Source organism: Balaenoptera physalus (genome assembly GCF_965194825.1).
Source record: "Balaenoptera physalus genome assembly, chromosome: 7".
Taxonomy (NCBI): domain Eukaryota; kingdom Metazoa; phylum Chordata; class Mammalia; order Artiodactyla; family Balaenopteridae; genus Balaenoptera; species Balaenoptera physalus.
The window spans coordinates 52,818,495-52,839,740 of NC_138886.1; the positions used below are offsets into that span (position 1 = coordinate 52,818,495).

The 21,246-nt window shown below is 39.1% G+C and overlaps 2 long non-coding RNA genes across 2 annotated transcripts in view; one reads left to right on the plus strand and one right to left on the minus strand.

The window, feature by feature from the left end:
* LOC309664985 overlaps positions 1-12,811 on the plus strand; it is a 342,649-nt gene extending 329,838 nt beyond the window's left edge. Inside the window, exon 6 of the long non-coding RNA XR_014266119.1 lies at positions 1,033-12,811. This is a non-coding gene — a long non-coding RNA (uncharacterized lncRNA). The remainder of the gene's footprint in view (positions 1-1,032) is intronic.
* Positions 1-21,246, minus strand: part of LOC309665026 — a 34,815-nt gene that overhangs the window by 11,177 nt on the left and 2,392 nt on the right. The window lies entirely within an intron of this gene.

The following is a 21,246-nucleotide window of genomic DNA, read 5'->3' on the forward strand; positions in this document are numbered from 1 at the left end:
CAGGCATGGCTCATTCCCATGTGTCCCATCTTAATCACACTAAAAAAATTAATTCTGAATATAGGTGCTGCTAGAAACACTGAAAAGAACAACATAGAATGGAAAGATGTGAAAGTCAGATTTCTCAGTAGAGTATATGAATAATGCTGCTGCTAATGGCACCACCTTCCACCTGCTGTACCCAAGAGTTTACATGTCCTTTTACGGGTATAACATGTCATACAGTCCTCTAAAACCCTTGCTTCCCAAAGTGTGGTCCACAGCCCTGGAGCACCAGCATCTCCCAGAAGTTGCTAGAAATGTAGAATCCCATGCTCTGCCCGCAGCCTACTGAATCAGACTATGCATTTTAACAAGACCCCGGGGGGTTTTTTACACACTTGGAAGTTTGAGGAGCTCTACTCTAAATCGTCCTGTGAGGAAATAGAAAATAACATTGCCTATTTTTACAGATAACAAAATAAATCAAAGAAAACTAGGAATTAGAGATGTTTGGTTAGTTAGTAGGTAACCAAATGTGGAGTCAAGGACCAGTGTTCTTTCCATTACATTACACCCCCTCTTGGAAGGAACTGTCGCATACCTCTTTTTGGGTCTGCCATCACCCAGCCCAGCATTTCATAGCAGCATTGCACAATAATTACAGCCTGATATTGTCCCCTGGTGGTAAGTAGGCGAATGCTAATCTCCTGCTTGATTATATATTCCTTATGTAGAACGGTCTTGGTGCCTCTCGTCTGAGAGGTCTAAGGTTAATGACATGAAAGAAGTTTCCTATTTAGAAATTTCTCCAATTTTCTCCAGTTCCTTACCAAAGAAGAACATGTTCGCTGGATAACAATTTTTGAGGTTTCTATTGCAAATTTCCTTTCCTCAGCTGGCTTGCGTTTCATATGATCATCTTGGAGGAAAAGGGAAAGGCCGCTGTTACATAGCAAACACTTCCTGGTGTACCCAGCTCAGTGCCCTGTATGTGTTATCTCAAGATTCTCAGAGAGACCCAAGGATTGACTATATTGCCCTATTTTACAGATGTGGAAGTTGAGACTCAAAGGTGACACATGTGGCAATCCTGGGAATCAAGCTAGAATCTGTCCTACATGCTGACCTCTTCCTAGAAATGTCTTGCCTGAATTAGCATGGAAGGCGACCTAAGGTAGGGGAAGGGACTCTCATTACCTTCAGTCTTTTGTCACTGTTGATGATATGGCAGGTACACATTTCCTAAAAGAGAAAAGTCATTTCCAAATTCCTCCTGGTTTTAAGGGTGAAGTTAAGTAACTGGGGTGAAATCAAAACAGAGAGGAACCAACTAGAGGGATACAAGCCAAATACGCAGAACTTCCCCAAAAGGACTCAAAAATCAGCACAGTAGTGTTGCTGGGTTATATACTTGAAAACATACTTATCGACACCATACAACTTGGCTAAAATCCAGACATATGATCTAAGCAAGGCCCTCTAAATGAGTTAGTTTTAAATTCTTCATGCTTAACAGAGAAGCAGGGAAATGTCACCATACTCTTTAAGAGAAGAATGAATAGATTTCTCAAACCGTTAGGGCTGAGAAAGGCATCTCCCTGTTCTCTAATACACACATTTCCCCAACTGCAGCCCTCTCCACTCTGTCCCAGCTCAGACATGTTGGATTGAAATATCCTCATCTATTACTCTCTGAGAATCTGCAGACAATCTGTGTGGGGATCTCTCTACTGGTCTTAAAGAATTCAATAGGACATTATTGTAACTCCTCGGATTTTAATATACACTACAGCTGTTTAGCTGGCTTGGCATTTAAGGATGCAAACTTTCCAATCTCTCCTAGAACCATGACACTACAAAAGAGACTACTGTAATTAGGAATAAAACTGTGCAGTCCTCATTAACCAGAAAAGCACTTTCTAAACCTAGGGAGGCCCTACTTTTATTCCAAGAAAAGTCAGGAAAATGGTACTGCAAGAGCCCAATAAAGATTTGGGGTCAACTTGTGCTTGCTGGAATTGACTGGGTTTACATGAAATGACTTTAAGAAGCAAAGAACAACAAATGCTTCTAGCAGAAGCGATCTGAGCGGGGAAAAGCCTGAAGAATCATGTTAAGCTCAATTTTGTTTAAAGTTTCATTATGATTTAAGTCTTGATTGCCCAAATTCATTCAGCCTTACTGCATTGTGATGGAGACTGCGCTTATTAGCCAAGGACATTATAGTAGCTGGTAGTAGGGCTGCTGCTCTCCTGTTTACGACATGTGACCAACAGAAGGCTTTCTGAATTGAGGCTGGGAGTGATATGTCCCTAGTGACTCAAAATAGCTAAGGCATGTGTATAAAACCAGGCATAGGTAGTCTCAGAGATGATTGCAGGCTTTACTTTAGTTCTTTAATCTCCGCATCCATTTCTGGCCTGCCAGAACTGTCTACGCTGGGGCCTCACTACAGCATTAGTCACAGGAAGAGCCAAGTGTGTTGTAAGCCTGTGCCTTTGGATACCTAAGGAGATTTGGTCACTCAAATCACCAAAGAACCGTGTTATAAGGGGTTCAACTGTGAGGCAGTCCTATGCACAGGAAGAAGACAAGAACATTCTGAAGGAATTTGATTTATTTATGTTTTTCTGCATAGGTGCTTGCGATGTGTCTGCTTCCTGGAAAATCAACATCGATTGCAGATAGCAGCCTGTCTAGCTCTCATTCTCTCTTTTAGCTGAAATTCTTATCACCCATGTTTCAAAAGCTAATTAAGCTGTGGTGCAGTTATAACAAAAGGACCCTGGACAGGATCTGGGCTCAAGTTCCTGCTTTGTCACTAAGCAGCTCTGTGGCTCTAGGCAAATCAGCTCTCCAGTGGGACACCCTTGCTTTGTCTTGCAATAGTAATGGCTGTATTTATGAAACACTTTCTCTGAAGTAGGGGTTATGCCACGTACTTTTACTGGATGATCTCGTTTAAACTTCACAAAACCCCCAATGCGTAGGTTCTAGTGTTACCTCCATTTTGCAGGTAAGGAAACTGAAACATGGAAAGGCTAAATAGCTTGTCCAAAGTGACACAAGTTAAATGTGAAAGTAGCAGGATTTGATTGAGTTTCCTGAGCCTGTGCTCTTAACCTCTCAGCTCCCTGCTTCTCTCGTGGCCTCACTACCCCAGGCCAGGGAGGTGTTCTTGCTCTAGAAATTCCTGACTGTATTTAGAGATGACTTGGCTCCACTCATATCGCTCATCTATGCTCCTGTGTGTTGTTTACTTTTTACAGTTTAAACATTTTTTGATTTTCTAATCAAAATCCCCAACCTAGTGAAATGTCTGAATGAGTCAGTGAAAAGACCACTTCCTCTAGAATGATGAGTGATTTTCTGCCCTTTGTAAATTAGTCTCTTTATAAGTGAAGATAATAATGCCTCGCTTATAAGGTTGTTGTGAGGCTCCAAGCAAAATGGCTAGAGGTGGAAAGCAGTGTATGAATAGAATTTGTTTACTAGTATATTTAAATACCAGCTCTTTTGGGGAAGACTTTCTTATATGATGTGTTCTCTGTAGCGTGGAACACTGTGCCCTCAAAGTTGGGAGATGCTAAAGTGGAGGTCTTGATCGTTACTTTGATTGTGGTTTTCAACTAAAAACCAAATTCTTTTTTTTTTAATTAAAAAAATTTTTTTTTTATTTTCAACTTTACTTTTTGTTAGGTTGCATGCTTACTTTTAAAACAGTTTTTAATGGAAGTATAGTTGATTTACAATGTTGTGTTAGTTTCAGGTATAAAGCAAAGTGATTCAGTGTTTTATATATATATATATATATATATATAAAATATATATATATATACACTTTTTTCAGATTCTTTTCCATCATAAGTTATTATAAGATATTGAATATAATTCCCTGTGCTATGCAGTAGGACCTTGATGTTTATTTTATGTATCGTAGTTTGTACCTGCTAATCCCAAACTCCTAATTTATCCCTCCCCCACCCTTTCCCCTTTAGTAACCATAAGTTTGTTTACGTCTGTGAGTCTGATTCTGTTTTGTAAATAAATTCATTTGTATCATTTTTTTTTTAGATTCCACATATAAGTGATATTTGTCTTTCTCTATCTGACTTACTTAGTATGATAATCTCTTGGTCTCTCACGTTGCTGCAAATGGCATTATTTCATTCCTTAAAAAAAGAAATCTTAAATGCATTCTTATTTACCTTAGCACCATAAATTGATGTAATAGGAAGAACAGTTTAATGGTGATAGTGAAGCAAAGAGAACTAACACTTATTGAGTACCTAAATTTGTCCTAGGTGTTATCTCAGTGAATTCCTATCATTGCTCTATTGAGAAAGATGTGAGAAAACTGAAAGACAAAGATGTTAGGTAGCTTCCATAGGACACATGGCTTTTCACTGAGAGCAAGGATTGAAATAGAGGTTTATCGGTCTCCAGATACTAGGATTTTCACCATGTCATGCTGAAGATGAATTCTCTTTAAGCTTTTTGTGCTTAAAAATCTATCTTTGTATATACTGTTCATGTATCATTATATTAAAGTACCCATCTTAGTAGTCGACATTTTCATAATAAATTTGTGGTGACAGACCTTTATAGCATAAATCCAAGAATCATAAAAGTACACATTGGAAAAGACCTTAAAATCATAAAGTTCAACCACCAATCCATTGTTTTTCCAGCTTCTGCTTGAATACCTCCTACTATGTGGAACTCACTGTTTCCAGTAAGTATTGCCACTAGGCTATCCCCTCAGGCATCTCAAACTTAAGATGTTCACAACTTAATTAATAAAGTAGTTTCATAGTTTCGGTTACAGTTATTGGGGAGCTGGGCCTACCAGAGGAGAGTGAGCCCTAAGGGAGCATTATCCCGTCAATAATTAACTACAGATTACATTTTAAACATCCATTCAGTTTTTCACTACCAGGGCCAAAGAAAAATGTCAGTGAAAATTGTTACCCTATCTCCTTGGGATTTTCCAGGATCATCTTGTCAGAGTTTAGTGCTTCATTTGCATAGAAGACAATTGTATCAGTCAAGGTTTCCAGCGAGAAGCTAATGGTACATGCAGATGGAACCTGGAGCCTGTTAATGGAGGGACCCTTACAAAGGTATGGGCAGGGTTCAGGGGAATCAACAGTCTAGTGAAGCATCCTGAGGCAGCAATAGTAGAGGACCATTAGTACATGTAGACCTGAGAGCAGATCTCAGAACCCAGGAAAGTAGCCACAGAAGATGACGCCTCCCATTGCCCCCTCACCCTTCACCCCCCCCACACACACACCCAAAATAACTGTGGCCTGAGGTGGAGGCATGCAGCCAATCAGATGTTCAACAAGGGAATGGACACCCCGACCTCACTATCTCTCACCCCCAGAGTCCCTACTGATGGCTGAGTTCCCTCTGGTATCAGTTGGAAGATAGAAGACAAGTGAACTTACTAATACAGTCCAGGAACAGCAGGTAAGTTTGTGATCCCTCTTCTTAAAGAACTTATAGTTTAGTTGGGTGACAATATCACATCAAAATGGGGGGTAAATTTTGAAAGCAAAATGTTTATTTATATGTTAGCTGTGTTGGGTCTTCGTTGCTGCGCGCGGGCTTCCTCTAGTTGCGGTGAGCGGGGGCTACTCTTCGTTGTGGTGCGCGGGCTTCTCATTGTCGTGGCTTCTCTTGTTGCGGAGCATGGGCTCTAGGTGCGCAGGCTTCAGTAGTTGTGGCACGTGGGCTCAGTAGTTGTGGCTTCTGGGCTCTAGAGCACAGGCTCAGTAGTTGTGGTGTACGGGCTTAGTTGCTCCGCGGCATGTGGGATCATCCCGGGCTAGGGCTCGAACCTGTGTCCCTTGCATTGGCAGGCAGATTCTTAACCACTGTGCCACCAGGGAAGCCTCCAGTGGCATCTTTTCATTTGTTTCATGCCACAGCCCTTAAACTGGCAAGCGTCCGTGAGACCGTATGGGAGAAGACGCTGGGGTTGTGTATGTGCCACGGGTCATGACTGTTGTGATTATCAATTGATCTGATCTCAGAAACAGGCTCACATCCATCCCATTTCCCAATCTCATGACACTGTGTCATGAGAGTAGCTCTCACATTGAGCAGTTGCAACAGTCTCCTAATCCATTTCCTTGTTTACACTCAAGAGTATCTTCCTTTCATTCTCCCTAAATCCATTCTCTAGCATCTCTGTAATGATCTTTGTAAACATGAATCTGGTTGTCACGTTGCCTTTCTTAAATGCTTCACAGTTTCCTATGTCCACCTTGATGAGACTCATCAGTGAGTGCCGTGGTGATCTGACTCCTGCAGACTTAAACACCCCCTTGCACCTACACCTTTCCATGGATTCTGCCATAGTGACCGCCTCTGGTACGCCACATACAGCTTCTGCTTCACGCTTTGGTGCCTCCATGCCTTAGTGCATGGTGTCATTGGGCCTGAGCCAGTCTTCCCCTTTCCCTTCCTAACTCCACCCCTGTTCTGTAGGGCTAGCTCCACTTCTCTGTATCTGTCTCCAAACTGCAAGCGCCATCATCTAGTCCCTGGACAATTACAGTAGCTTCCTAACTAGTCTCCACTCCGCATCTATTCTCCCCGCCTCCAGTTCATTCTTGACTGCCAGGATGGAGGTAGCCATCCCCCATCCCCTCTCTGCCCCCTTCCTATCACGCTTAGGATAAAGAACATAATCTTTATCAGGGCCTGTATAGGAGGCCCTCCCAGACCCTGCTTGTCTCTTCAGTCTCAACTCCCACTTAGGCAGCTTATTCCAACCACAGCAACCTTCTTTCATGCCCTTTAATGTCCTGTTTCCTCCTGCCACTGCCATAGGTTTTGCACATGCTAGTCTCTCTCTGTCTCTCTCTTTTTTTGGCCACACCGCACTGCTTGCGGGATGTTAGTTCCCCGACCAGGGATTGAACCCAGGCCCTCAGCAGTGAAAGCACTGAGTCCTAACCTAACTCCCCATGCTAGTCTCTCTTGCTCCCCTTTCCTACTCATTCCACAGATCCCAGCTTAAGGATTACTTTCAGAAGGAGGCCTTCCCTCATCTCTGGTCTAGGTCAAGTTTGTATTCTGCACTTTCATAGAAGACTGTTCCTTTACTTTGTAGCACCTACCTCAGTCTGCAGGGGTTTATAATTTATATCTGCCTTTGCCCCAAGTGCAAGTTCCAGGAGGGATGGTTGGGCTCTGTTGTTGTCCATCATTGAACACCCAGCCTAGTACAGTAGCAGGCACAAAGGGGACACTCACAAACTTTGAATCAATCAGTCAGTCCTCCACGACTCTCTGGCTTCATGTGGAAAGCCCTACCAGTGGTATCACTATCATCACCCGGTCCCCTAGCAGCCTGTGTATGTCTTAGAGGCCACACCTTCGTTCTGTATTATTTTACTTGACAGTGCCTTGAGGACCTCAAAGGCCAGAAAGTGAAGCCGTATCTTAATCAACCCTACATCTACTACACCTAACACATGGATAGTGAATAATACATTCATCAATAAGTTTTTCTGAATTGAGATAAAATTCACATAACGTGGAAGGCACCATTTTAACCATTTTAAAGCGTATAATTCAGTGGTATTTATTACATTCGCAATGCTGTGCAGTCATCATCACTACCTAGTTTCAGAACATTTTCATCACCCCCAAAGGAAACCCCATATCCATTAAGCAGTCACTCCCCACTCTCCCCTGTCCCCAGCCCCTGGAAATCATGAATCTGCCTTCTGTCTCTATAGATTTTCCTATACTGGACAGTTCAAATAAATGGAATGACATAGTATGTGGCCTTTTGTGTTTGGCCTCTTTCACTTAGCATATGTTTTCAAGGTTTATCCATGTGATAACATGTATCAGTACTTCATATTTATGGCTGAGTAATACCCCATTGTGTAGATATATCACGTTTTCTTTATCCATTCATCTGTTGATAGACAGTTGGATTGCTTCTACCTTTTCACTATTGTGAATAGTGTTGCTACAAACTTTCATGTACAAGTTTCTATTTGAATACCTGCTTTCAATTCTTTTGGGTATATACTTAGGAATGTAATTGCTGGGTCATATAACTGTATGTTCAGCATATTGAAGAACTACCAAATGGTTTTCCACAGAGGTTGCACCATTCTACATTCCTATCAGCAACGTATGAGGGTTCCAATTATTTTTCCACATCCTCATTTTCTGTTTTGTTTTTGATTATTGTGTTTTTATTATTATTTTCTGTTATTTAAATTTTTTAAATTACTATTATAGCCATCCTGGTCAGTGTGAAGTGGTATCTCAGTGTGACTTTGATTTGCATTTCCCTAATGGCTAATGATGTTGAACATCTTTTCATGTGCTTGTTGGTCACATATATCTTCCTTGGAGAAATGTCTATTCAAGGCCTTTGCCTGTTTTTTGATTGGGTTGTTTGTCTTTTTGTTGTTGGGTTGTAAGAGTTCTTTATGTATCCAGGATACTAGACCTTCAGATATATGATTTGATATATCAGATATATGATTTGCAGGTATTTTCTCCTATTCTTCAACTGTCTTTTTACTTTCTTGATAGTGCCTTTGAAGTACAAAGTTTTAAGTTTTGATGAGTTTCAGTTTGTCTATTTCTTGGTTTTGTTTCTTGTGCTTTTCATGTCATATCTAAGAAACCACTGCCAAATTCAAAGTCATAAAATAATCTAGCCCTGTGCTTTATTTCCCTACAGTTCTTTTGCATTCTAAAATTCTATAATTCCAAATATTATCGACCACCTCGCCTACTGGATGCAAAGAACTGCTGGGATTTCAGGGGAAACTAGATATTACAGACCCAATTATTAGAATGGACTTTACTTAAAGGCATTATTTTAGTGTTCGGGTTGGGTCCCAAATCTAAGCTTCAGGAGTGCCAGGATGGGATTTATTTATAATTAGACTGCCAGATTTAAAATAAAAGTCTTTAAATATATATACCAAGGTAACTTAAAGGACCTCTAAATAAAATACTTAAAGCAAAATTTCAAGTGCATGAAGGCTATTAATATGCTTTTAGAAAAGCTGGGGGAAAAAAAATCTGACAAATGCCAAGCAGTGCCTGGATTAAAGAACGCAACGTTATTTGTGTAGGGGGAAATGGTAACAAATGCTACAAACAGTTGTGAACTGAATACTGGGAAAGCCATCCCAGATAATAGGAAAAGGAAAAACTTAGTTTCTAGGTGAACCCAAAGAAATATAAGATGAAAACTTGCCCTATACACAGTAAATGCTCAGTAAAGAGTTTGTTGGATGTAAAATGAAGTTCCTAGAAGAACAAATAAATACCCTGCACAGAATAAGTGCTGAACAATGTGTTTGTTGAACAGAAAATCAAACTCCAGGAAAAAAAAAAGTGAATTTGATGGGACCAATATAAATGTAACTTCATTAAGAAATGAAATTTCAACAGATTACTGATAAGGAAGAAGTAAGAAACTACATTTCAGAGAGTAGCATTTCTGAAAAGAAACAAAAGGAAAGGAAAGGAAGAGGGAGGGAAGGAAGGAAGGAAACTTACAAGCCTATAGACACAGAATAGGGGCCAAAAGTATTCAATGGAAAACAATTATTCACATCACAGAGATATAGCCATTTACTACAGGTGGAAGAAAACCTAGTAATCATGTGCTAATAGTCTAGGATTAAGCTTATTGAAATATGTCAACTTAGAGTAAACATACCGTTTCCTCTCCTTTCTTGTCCTCTCCTTTCTTCTTCTCTCCACAGCTTTCCTATCTCCCTTTTGTATACTAAAGAATCTTTTAGCAATAGTAAGAAAGGAGACAAAGATTGTAAGCAAGGATACGGATGTGGGAGTAGTATTGTTCATAACCAATAGAGCTAACGGTCGTTCATACACACTCCAGTTTTCTGTTTGTTTAATTAATGCAGAGAGGTCAAATAGAAACCCTTAAAAATGTTCTATATTTTGATTGTTGTGGTGGTTTCAATACTGTAGAGGTTTGTCAAAACTCATTGAATTTTACACTTAAGTGTACATTACATCTTAATGAAGCTGACAAGAAGGAAACGGAAATGTCAGCCATAAGTATGTTAATTGTAGTTCACGGAGAAATGGGCTACGGACTTCAAGCTGGAGAGAGGGATCTACCAAGCTTGGAGGTCCTGCAAGATAGCTTTCACTGTGAAAAACGTGGAGAGAAAGAGAGACCTATTAACAAGGATGCTGCAGAGTTTAAGTAGATTCTGCAGTCTCTGGTCTCATCCTGGAAACAAAGTCCTATATTTTAGAGCAAAAATGAGATTAATAGCAACAACCAGAGTTCAAGGGATTTTGAAAATTATGAACATGGGATCAAGGTGGTGTATGACAGAAATTATTCTTAGCTTTTTGTTTAATAACATACATGCTTTTAATGAAGATAGGATGACTACTGTCAAAAAATTAATACCCCAGAAACTAACAAGTGCTAGTAAGGATGCGGAGAAGTTGGAATCCTTGTGCACTGCTAGTGGGAAGGTAAAATGGTGTACAAAGAAAAGCATACTGTTACGGAAATCAGTATTGTGGTTCCTAAAAAACATTAAAATTAGAATCACCATATGATCCAGCAATTCCACTGCTATTCCAGAAGAGTTGAAATCAGGAACTGGAACAGATATTTGCACACCAATTTTCATAGAATTATTTGGAAGCCCAAAAGCAGAAGCAACCCAAGTGTCCATCAATGGATGAACAAATAAACAAAATGTGGTATGTACATACAATGGAATATCATTCAGCTTTGAAAAGGAAGGAAATGCTGTTAAATGCTTCAACATGGATGAATCTTGTGGACATTATGCTAAGTGAAATCAGCCATTCATCAAAGACAAATATCGTATGATTCCACCTAATAAGAGTAGTCCCATTCAAAGCGACCAAAAGTAGAAGGGCGGTTGCCAGAGCCAGGGCAGGGAAAGAGGAGAAAGGGTAGGAAAAAGATTGGGAGAGACTTCCATTTTCTCAAAATAGGGAGAATTCAAGCAGCCATTCGCATGGGATTGTAGCCTCAGTGTTTCACAGTCTCCTGTGTTCCTCCAACAGCAAAAGGAGGCTCTTCATAATCTGAAAATCCCCTAACGGTTGAAGATGACTTTAGGTGTGGCATTCAGGAAAGAAGTAACAAAATAATAGCAACAGGAGGAAAGGAACAACGGAGAAAATAACTGAAAAGGGAATAAAATTTGCAAAAGTAAAATTAGAAACCATTTCCTGAGTGGGAGAAGAAAATGAACAATTCAGAATTTGTAGAAGAGAGAGGTGACAGGGATTTCCCTGGTGGTCCAGTGGTAAGGACTCTGTGCTTCCACTGCAAGGGACATGGGTTCGATACCTGGTCAGGGAACTAAGATCCCGCATGGCACAGCCAAAAAAAAAAAAAAAAAAAAATTGAGGAGTGACAGAACAGCTGAGCAAGAAAGGAAGACATTCTAGAGAAAAATGCTGGGACCTGGGGGTTCCAGCTAAGGAACTGAGTAGCTGGCTAGTCAATTTTTGGTTTAAAGATGGAAAAACACCCTGTTTTCTATAGGTAGCAAATATATATTGCCTGAGTAGTAGTTCTGATGAAACATCCTGAAAATTACCATATTTGTAAGCAGATATTTTATAAGTAGAAGTCATGGGAGTACTGATAGAAATAAAAAAGCAGAAAGTCTTACCATTCAGAGTCATATATTTTGGGATTCTTTTTAATAAAAAAATTCTTATTTCTTTTGTGTCAGGAAGAACACCAGGGAATAAAATTATTTTGAAAAGAGGCTAGGTGAAGTACAATTCATATCCCCCCCAAAAATGGGCAATAAGTAATTGTATCTGAATAAACTTTCATATCTAGTTGTTTGAGTAGTTACTTAAGCCTTTCTTAAAATGATTATTATTCAGGGGAAATTATTCAGTTGGGATTATCCTTACTTCTTATAACACTTTTCTTTCCTGGTATGTGGCTTTTAGCCAGTCCTCTGATTCTTAGAATGCTCCAAAAAAAAGATGAATTAAGGAAAAGGAAAGAAATTCAAATAAGTCAATGGGGCTGCTTGGCAGTAGTGAACATAAAACATGTGATTAGGAAGAGGATGAAATGAACTAAAATCATGGCAACTGCTTTTTTCAATAGTACTTGCTATTTCTATCCTCCATTTCCATGGAAGAAGGCAAACTAAAATGGTATGATAAAAATAGCTAATATTCATCAAACTAAGCATATGATATACCAGGGCCAGTTTTAAGTGCTTTTATGTATTAACTCATAATCTTCACAACAACCCTGTAAGGAAGGTACCCTGAAAGAGTCCATTGTTAAATTTTCAGGAATCTTGTGAGCCTATTAGCAGCTTGAAATCATCCATTGTGGGAATATTTATACCTTGGAAATCGACATATATTACAAATCAGGGCTTTTCAGGGGAGAGTGAGTTTTTAAACATTTTCTACAGTACTACTGCTATTGTCCTTCTTTCACAGCTGGGAAAACTGGGCCCAAAAAATGTTAGGTAAATTTTCCATGGTCATGCAAATAGTAGTTGCGCCACTTGGGAGCCCAAATTTTAACCATTGTACCAAACTGCTTATGCTATGACTAAAATGCATTGGTTGGATTTACAAAGCCTAGGGCTCTAATTTGGAATCTTCTATGATCCACTGTTTAAGCCGTCTTGAGTCTCAAGACATTTTCTAATAGAGATGTTACAATCTAAGAATGTTTCACATTTATCTCGGCTGTATCATAAACGAAACAGATTATGTGCAAATGCAAAATAGTCCTTGATTATCCCCTCCCTTCCTCCCTTCCTCCCTCCCTCCCTCCCTTCCTTCCTCCCTCCCTCCTTTCTTCCTTCCAAAGTTTATGTCTTTGCAATTGGAGTAGAATGTTTGTAAATCTCTTAGGACTTTTGGCAGCATTTAAGGAGGACCACAGTGAATTTTCTCACTAATGCTCCTGTACTGCTTTCCTCATTATCTTAGAAAGCAGAACAGCTGTGCTGACAGTGGGTCTCATCATCATCATTAATAAATATTTATTGAATATGCCCTTTGTGCTGAGCTCTGAGGACACAAAGAGGTAGAAGATACGGTCCTAGAGCTTGTCCAACAGGTGGCTCAAGTAACAAGTAGAAATTGTTAAAAAGAGAGAAGAGAGTAACCACAGTGGGTGGGTCAGCTGGAAAACCCTTTTGGGGGGTGGAAATAGCACCTGGGCTAAAGGAAGCGTCAAAGGGAACATGGGTATTATAGGCAGGAAGAATGGTTTGAAGGAAGGCACTGGGAAGATTACATTTGCGTGTGGAATAATAAGTGGTACCATTTGGCCTAAGGAAAGGTTCTGTAATAGATGATAAGGCTGGAAAGGATGGATTAATCCTTAAACATGGATTCCCTGTTTAAGGAAGGGCCTTTGAGCTTGACTAAGGAGGCTGGACTTCATTTTCTGAACAATGAGGAATCACCCAAGGTTCTTAAGCATACAAAAGATGGGTAAAGTAGTGCCACGAATAAGATTAAAGTTAGCCAGGTGTGTAGAATCAACTGGTGGAGAAAATTACTGGAAACAGAGATAACAGTAAAACAATAATCTACTGCGAAAGCTTTTTCAACAAGAAAAATCCTATGGAATAATTCGAATTGTAAGCAAGAGACTACTAGAACTACAGACTGTGATTACAAGGGTACAAAAACATATGCAATACGAAAGACTAGGAAGAATGGCAACTTAATTCTAAGAGATTGGGTCCAGCTGGTGGAATTATGGGTGTTTTTTTTTTTCTTTAATCAAATTTTTGCTAATGGGATCATAGTTTGTCATTACAAAAGCTGCACTAAATTTAAAAAATTGAAAGAAAAAGAGGTGCTTGAAGAGGATAGTAATTTTAGATGAAATGATGACTTATGCTGTAGACTTAGTAAGAGAAAGGGAAACCACTCCGATGGCTTTGGGGCCTGCTGGAGATACGGGATAGAAGTTTTGGGGAGCGGTCAACACTTGACACTGTTTTGTGAGCCATAGATGCTTCTGGCTACATCTCTAGCAACAGCTGTCTCTTCACCAGGGCCCTAACTGAGAGCCATGATGGTTTCAGATTTTATAAGAACACCCTGGTCTCTGGGCTCTGTTAATTCTGCCTCATCCCTTGTCTCCCCCAGTTTAGGGGTAATAGTGACTTCTTACTGTTGCTACTCTCAATTCATTATTTGACTTCTCAGCTCTTCCATGACCTGTGTACCAATTTCCTGAATTAAATTCCTTGGTTTTCCTAGTTGGACCGTGACTGATACAATTCACTATGTACCTAAGTATGTGTATATGGGGTCATGATATATAATACATTTCATACTGAGAGTAGTTGTTAAAACAGTTGGAAAGCCACAGTCTAGAAAAATAAATTTGACAGCATGCCCGGTAGTGCCGGGTTTATTTCTACAGTTGGGTTTTGATGGCTATTACTGATCTGAAGAACATGAACTAGGAGACTTTTTTTTTCTTTTAAAAAGGGAAACAATATAGTATAGTAGAAGGTATCCTGACTGGGAGTGAGGAGACCAAGATTCTAATCTTTGTGGGTGGCCATGAGCAGGCCATTCAATCATGTGTTCTAGTATATTATGCTTACTTTGTGCATGGAACCAGAGGTTCTGAGATTGGTATGTATTTTTTAAACCAGGGACTACTGTAAGAAGTTATAGTGTTAGCATTAGAAGTCAGACATTGGTATATAGTTTGTGACAGCTCATGTGACCAGTGATATTAGCGTTTGTAGGCTGTTTGAAAGATTAGTCATTATTTATATATATATATATTTTATTTTATTTATTTATGGCTGTGTTGGGTCTTCGTTTCTGTGCGAGGGCTTTCTCTAGTTGCGGCAAGTGGAGGCCACTCTTCATCGCGGTGCGCGGGCCTCTCGCTATCGCGGCCTCCCTTGTTGCGGAGCACAGGCTCCAGACGCGCAGGCTCAGTAATTGTGGCTCACGGGCCCAGCTGCTCCGCGGCACGTGGGATCCTCCCAGACCAGGGCCCGAACCCGTGTCCCCTGCATTGGCAGGCAGATTCTCAACCACTGCGCCACCAGGGAAGCCCCAAGATTAGTCATTATTTATCGAATGATTAACAATAATGAATTGTTGATTAATTAATATTTAATTAATATTAAATAATGGTTAATTATTAATGATTATCTAGATCATTAAATTATGTTCGCACTATTTATTTTCCTCAGTTGATGAGTAATTATTATGTTAGTATTAGAAATAATAGCTCAGCCTTCTGGTCTCAAGTTCTTAGGAAAATAATCAGCATTGATAGGGGCTATGGACCTGCAGAATTATCAGGTAATGGTGGTTACAGTCATTATTGTCAGTAAATAAATCACAGCATAAAATGAGGTATCACTTAAAGGCAAAAGCCCCTGATAGATATATTTTTTAAGTAGTTCGACAGAATATAGGAAAAGTGTGAAGTGTCAGCTTCTTTAACAGTCAGACATATCCCCAAACCCTAAGTCCTAAGTATTAAACAGACAAAAAATGTTGTATGTTATGATGTTTTTTTATCAGCAAATCCCTTATTTTCTCCCATATTTAAGGAAAGTCTATTACCAAAAGGCCACTAATAGTCTTCAAAATATTAAAATTCCAGCAGACATCACAATGTCTCTGATAAGATAAGCAAATGAATATGCACGACCCCAGACCAAATGTGAGTGTTCCCTTTATGTCCAACCCTCATTGAAGTCACTGACTGTTCATCTGAGTTTATCTGAAGGGAAGATAAAAGCTTCCTGCCCAGCATTAAACCTTGTCCCATGCAAAATCCAGATGCTTACAACCCTTTCACTAAACTTTTTATACTTGTTTTATATATTCATCACTTTCTGGCTGGTAATATCATTGAAAACTAAAATAAAGCCATATTGTTGTGGGATCTATTTTATCCCTACCTGTGGAGAGATCAACTTTTTTTCCCCCTCAAAGCAGATTATTTATCTCAAATTCTTTAAAGAGTCATCTAAGGTAATTTTAGTGGTTATTTCTGTTTTTATATGTTCCTGGCTTATTTTCTACTCCTGTCTTGAATTTATATAGAACTTCAAATATAGGAAAGTGACTGAAATAAGAAAACAGAAGATTGTGCTTTTGTGTACTGAATTTGAAGTAAGAATCTGGTGGGTGACGTAATGCAGGTCAAGCTGGAAAACGGTTGCACACAAATAAAAGGCAGTGAATGGTAACTGAAAAGATAAGGCCTGTAGCAGCTGAAGGTGGTCTAAAAGTAAAAGGCTGCAATAAAATCTAATAAAACAGCATGTGAGATGGATATTCTGCTACCGTGGCATTTGGTTGAGGGGCTTGGAGATGAGATACAGTGTCACATTGGTACAGAAGCACATTATCACTCAGAGAAACACAGTACGCATCAAAGGCAAGTAAGGACAAAGGCCTGCCAAACAAAAGTTAAAATATTTGAACAATTTATGACAATAACAAATTTTTAGACCATGATTTCATGTTCTGATTCCTAATGTACAACTGCCCAGAGATGTGTCAAAGCCTCAAAGACATGCTGATGACAACATTTATAAAATCCTTTCTTGTCGAGTCAACAATATATAATGCAGTATTATTGAGAAAATCCTTCAGAATGAAATTATCCTGCCTTTGGGCAGTTAGGATGCATTTGAATTATGTACAGAAATATTGAGTTCTATCAAGTTTTTTTAAGGACAGACATGTTTGGACATACGAAATGAACACACTTAGTTTTATAAAAGTTATGAGAAAGATTAATTTCTTACCAGAAAAGTATTCTAGGTCATTGATGCTGCTGACGCCTCTATATCAGTAATTCTTACCCCCTTTGAGAAAGATCGCTTTGAGAATCTGATGAAATGTATGGACTCTCTCTGTAGAAAGTGCACATTAGCATGAGCACGAAATTTTGAACACAGTTTTCAAGGGATTCTCAAATGCTCTGAAGATCATTTATATTCCACCCTCCCCCTGCCCCATAATGGGTTAGAACTTTGCATTTATGACAAATTATTGGGCAGTTTTTACATGAGCAATGTAGATCAGTCTAAGTCTGGAGTTTTATCAAGTTGGGTTAAAAATTCTGACTTCATCATTTAGTCATCTCCAAGTTGTCTGATCACATTCTTCTTGCAGTTAAAAAAGGGGGAAAAAACCAACAGATAGAGCATGAGTTATGTATATTTATTCATAATACACGTGTTCAGTATTAATATATCAAGTGCACTAAAAAACACACAAAATAGAAGTTATAACAGAATGAGAGTGAAATGATAGAAAAAATTTAAATATCTTGCTAATCATGATTCTGTCATAGAGTCACTAGCTAATATCTCAAGGCAAAATACATGCTTAGGTCAGAATTCATCATTATTGATGGTTAACATATATCTAAATTTCAAGTAGTCTTGTATAACTGTGAATGTTTTGACCTATTTCTTGTCAGATCTACCTAGACCGTCACCGCTTTCACTTCTCAGTGTGGCTGGCAAAGAACTCTTAGAGGTTAAAGTGGCAGATTTGACCCTTGCATTATCGGATTTATCTCAGTCTTCAATTTCTTTGAAGGAATCTTTTAAAGCCACTTGTTCTTCAAATATGAGGGTTGACTGGTTAAAACCAAATAACATAATCTGTGGAAACTGTAAACTTCAGGCAATATCAAGGCCTTGAAAGCGAAAGAACCAGAGGGGGGCGCCACCGTCGCCCTCTGCCTGTGGCCCTTCTCTTCTGTTAAGTATCCTCAGATAAAATATTTGGTATGTGACCAGTTTACTTGGGACCATGTAAAGGTGCTAGGGTAAATGAGTATAATAAACATTTACATAGCTCTTTTTTTCTTTTTTGGTCATTACATTTTTTTAATCATTAAAGGAAAAAGATCATTAAAAGAAATCATTAAAGGAAAAAGAAATAAAATTTCTAACGTTCTTCCCAAATCACAATGAATCGCCTTGCTCACTCCACTTGGGAGAGGCCTGCCTTAGGCAAATTACTTACTGCCTCTCAGTTTCTTCATCTGTAAAATAGGGATAATACCACATATCTCATAGGTTTAAATGGATTAAATGGCATATGTAAAAGTATCTACATCAGCAGATACTAGCGTATGATTTAAGGAGAAATAAAAGGGAGCTGCTATTATGATTATTGCTACTCTATTTCACAATTGCCACGTACTCATGTTATTCCTAGCCTAATTTAAAAACCAAACACAACTTCCTCTCAATGCTCTTTATAAGATAGCAAGAGCTGTAGCTTCTCCTCACCTTCCACCTACCCCCTCCCCTCCAAAACAAAACAAAACAAAACAAACACCAAAAATGTATCAGCCTTTTCAGCTTAGAAAAATAACGTAAAGATTCTGAACACTTAGTAATCTTGTTCAGTAGCATAATTACCCATAGCTAAGAACTTAGCTAATTACCTGCAAAATTCTAGATGTTAGATCATTTTAATATATATCTCTCATTCTTTCATTCAACAACAAAAAAATTTTTTAAACAACATACCACGTGCTAGGCATCCAGCTAATTGCTGAGGTTTCAAAGATGAACTGAACTTGCTCTACACCCTGCAGGCACTAACCATCTAGTGGAAGATACCAAACAAATAATTGCATCAAAGTAACAAGTGCTACTATGGTACACACGGGTTGCTAAAGGAGCAGAGGAGGACTAGTGGTTTCCTTTGCCTGGGGAGGGCAGAGAGGGCAAGGAAGACCACTGGAAGGTACTTGGGCTATAAGCTGAGTTTTGGAGGATGTGGGTTGGGAACTTGCATTTCATTGAGAGGGAAGTAATGTATCCAATATGGCCCTTTAGGAGCCAGCAGGTAAACCAGTTTCCTGAGCTCAAGCATTTCGGGCAGATCGATAAGGCTGGCAGAGAGCTGTCGATGCACAGCCTTGGCTGATATGCTAAGAGGTCTGAAATTTATCATAGAATGGATTGGGAATAGACAGAGGCTTTTAACCTAGAGAATGATATGATTCCAAAGAGAAGTGGGGTGGTGTTTTGGAGGACTGGCTGTGCAGAAACTAAATTTATTGACTGATGATTAGAAAAAAGGAGAGAGAGGAGTGTTTATTTCAGTAATAAATCGACTTGCTAATTCTAAACTCTTCACTAAATTAAATGTCGGTTGATTCACTTTGCCAAAGTTTAGTTCCCATTACCGTAGATCAAGTCCTCATTCCTTAAATGGTCTTACTTGCTCCTGTTTGAAGCTAGGCCACATTTCAGCCAGCATGGACAGTTTGCCGAGTGAAACTAGAAGTCTCCTGGCTTTGTGCATGGAATTTGGGGGGGGGGGGTGGATATTGTAGCTAGATGTCAATTTTCAAACCCCAAATCTACTCTATACAAGACGTCAACCACGGCCAACTTACATAACAAGTGAACGCGGCCATACAGACATGAAAAAATGACTTCTCTCCCTTAATGCCAAACTAGAAAGAGAAAAGCAAGTTCAGAGAACACATTATGACTCATCAAAGTCCAAAAGGAAAAGCTTCATGTGAACCTAGCATCCTGTGCAGCTTCCTGGAGTCCTTCTAGCCTCCAACCCTATTTGCTTTTGTGTGATTTTCTGCAAAACAAAAGAATCCTATCACTTATTTTCCTCCTTAATAGCTATTGTTAAATTTTGCTTTCCTTCGGAGATGAAACTCACACTATATGTTCTACAATCTTCTTTTTGTACTGAGTGAATGGCGCTGCCTTTTCATTTCTCCTGAACATAGGCTTTATTTTATAAAATTCCTACTTGCTGTGGTGCAAGCTACAAACAAGATGATTCTTCAGAGGAAAGACCTGAAGGGAAAAGGTGGTGCTTTCTTAGACCAATGTGAAGGGAAAGGGAGATGTAATATCTATATTTAATCTCTGCTCCCAGGGAAGGATTTTATTTTTCCATACCCACAGTTGTGCATATAATGCATGGATACCAGTCCCTCCAAGTACTGCATCAAAATTTTATATGAACTGAAGAATATACACATGTAACAAAGGGAGTGTTTTCTTCTTTACTTTCCATCTGACAAAATGCCAGAAGGAGTGGCTAGTCTCTTCCTCTACTGTCTCACTAAGATGATTGTTCTCTTTTTGAAATTTGGCATGGCAGGTGAAGGTGGAATCTTAAAGGGATAAAGGGCATTTATTCATAAGGGAATAAAGATGAAGTCATCAGTTTCTGAAAATTGGCATGTGAGGTTGGCATGCCAGGGAAACAGATTAACACCCCCCCACCTCGCCCAAATTAAAACCTTATATTACCTAAGGTATTAAATAAGCATCACCATTAGTTAAAGCCCTTTTATAGACAACTAGGTTATCTGGCTATATTATTAGTTGTAATTTATTAGGCAGTTGGAAGTTATACTTTTTACTACATTACTAATTCTGTTTAAGATTTCTCACCTAATTAATAGTTATACTGGCATATCCTCAGGCAGAAAAACAAGTTATTACAATAGATTCTTCAGGGCATACTATATTCTACTTCTTTTAGATGTGTTATCTTTTGTGGTCTTGAGGTTCACTTTGGGATAGACAGAAAATTATGAAACTCAGGTTAACAAGCAAGTAGCAAAGCCTTAGAAAACTGCAGGGTGCATGATCCTTGACACTCCCAGCCACCTGAAAATAAATGGTGCCCTTGCAGACTCTTCTTCTACCAGCAATGGACCAGCAACGGACCAGCAACATAAACAATTCTTGCCACTTAATGACCACATGCAGCACGTTGCAGCAGTGTTCTTTCCACAGCTTCTTGTCTTCAATGTATCCAGTGCATAGTTTTTTAAGCATCCTAGAACTGTATTTCAGACCCAGTTGCTCAAACAGAGGCAATTTTGCAACAGTAAAATGGTGTTAAAATAGGATTTTACTCTAGGGGGGCAAACTCCTCAACCAAATAGCCACAGTGCGCTTTGCATGACTAATTTAAGCCATTACATTACAAAATAAGGAATAAATCATACCTTTCATAACACTACCATATAGGAACAGTTTTAATTTTAAGAGTCAAGCACCTACATTCATCTGAGGCTAAAATAATAGGCCCCTGATTTAAAATCTCCTAACATTCTTTCACACTTCGTAAAACTAAAAATAAAATTGTCTCAGCAAACACTGACCTATTCGTCCAGCCAAAGTACTGTATTTCAAGAAAAATGGGAACAAGAGGTCTCAAAACCGC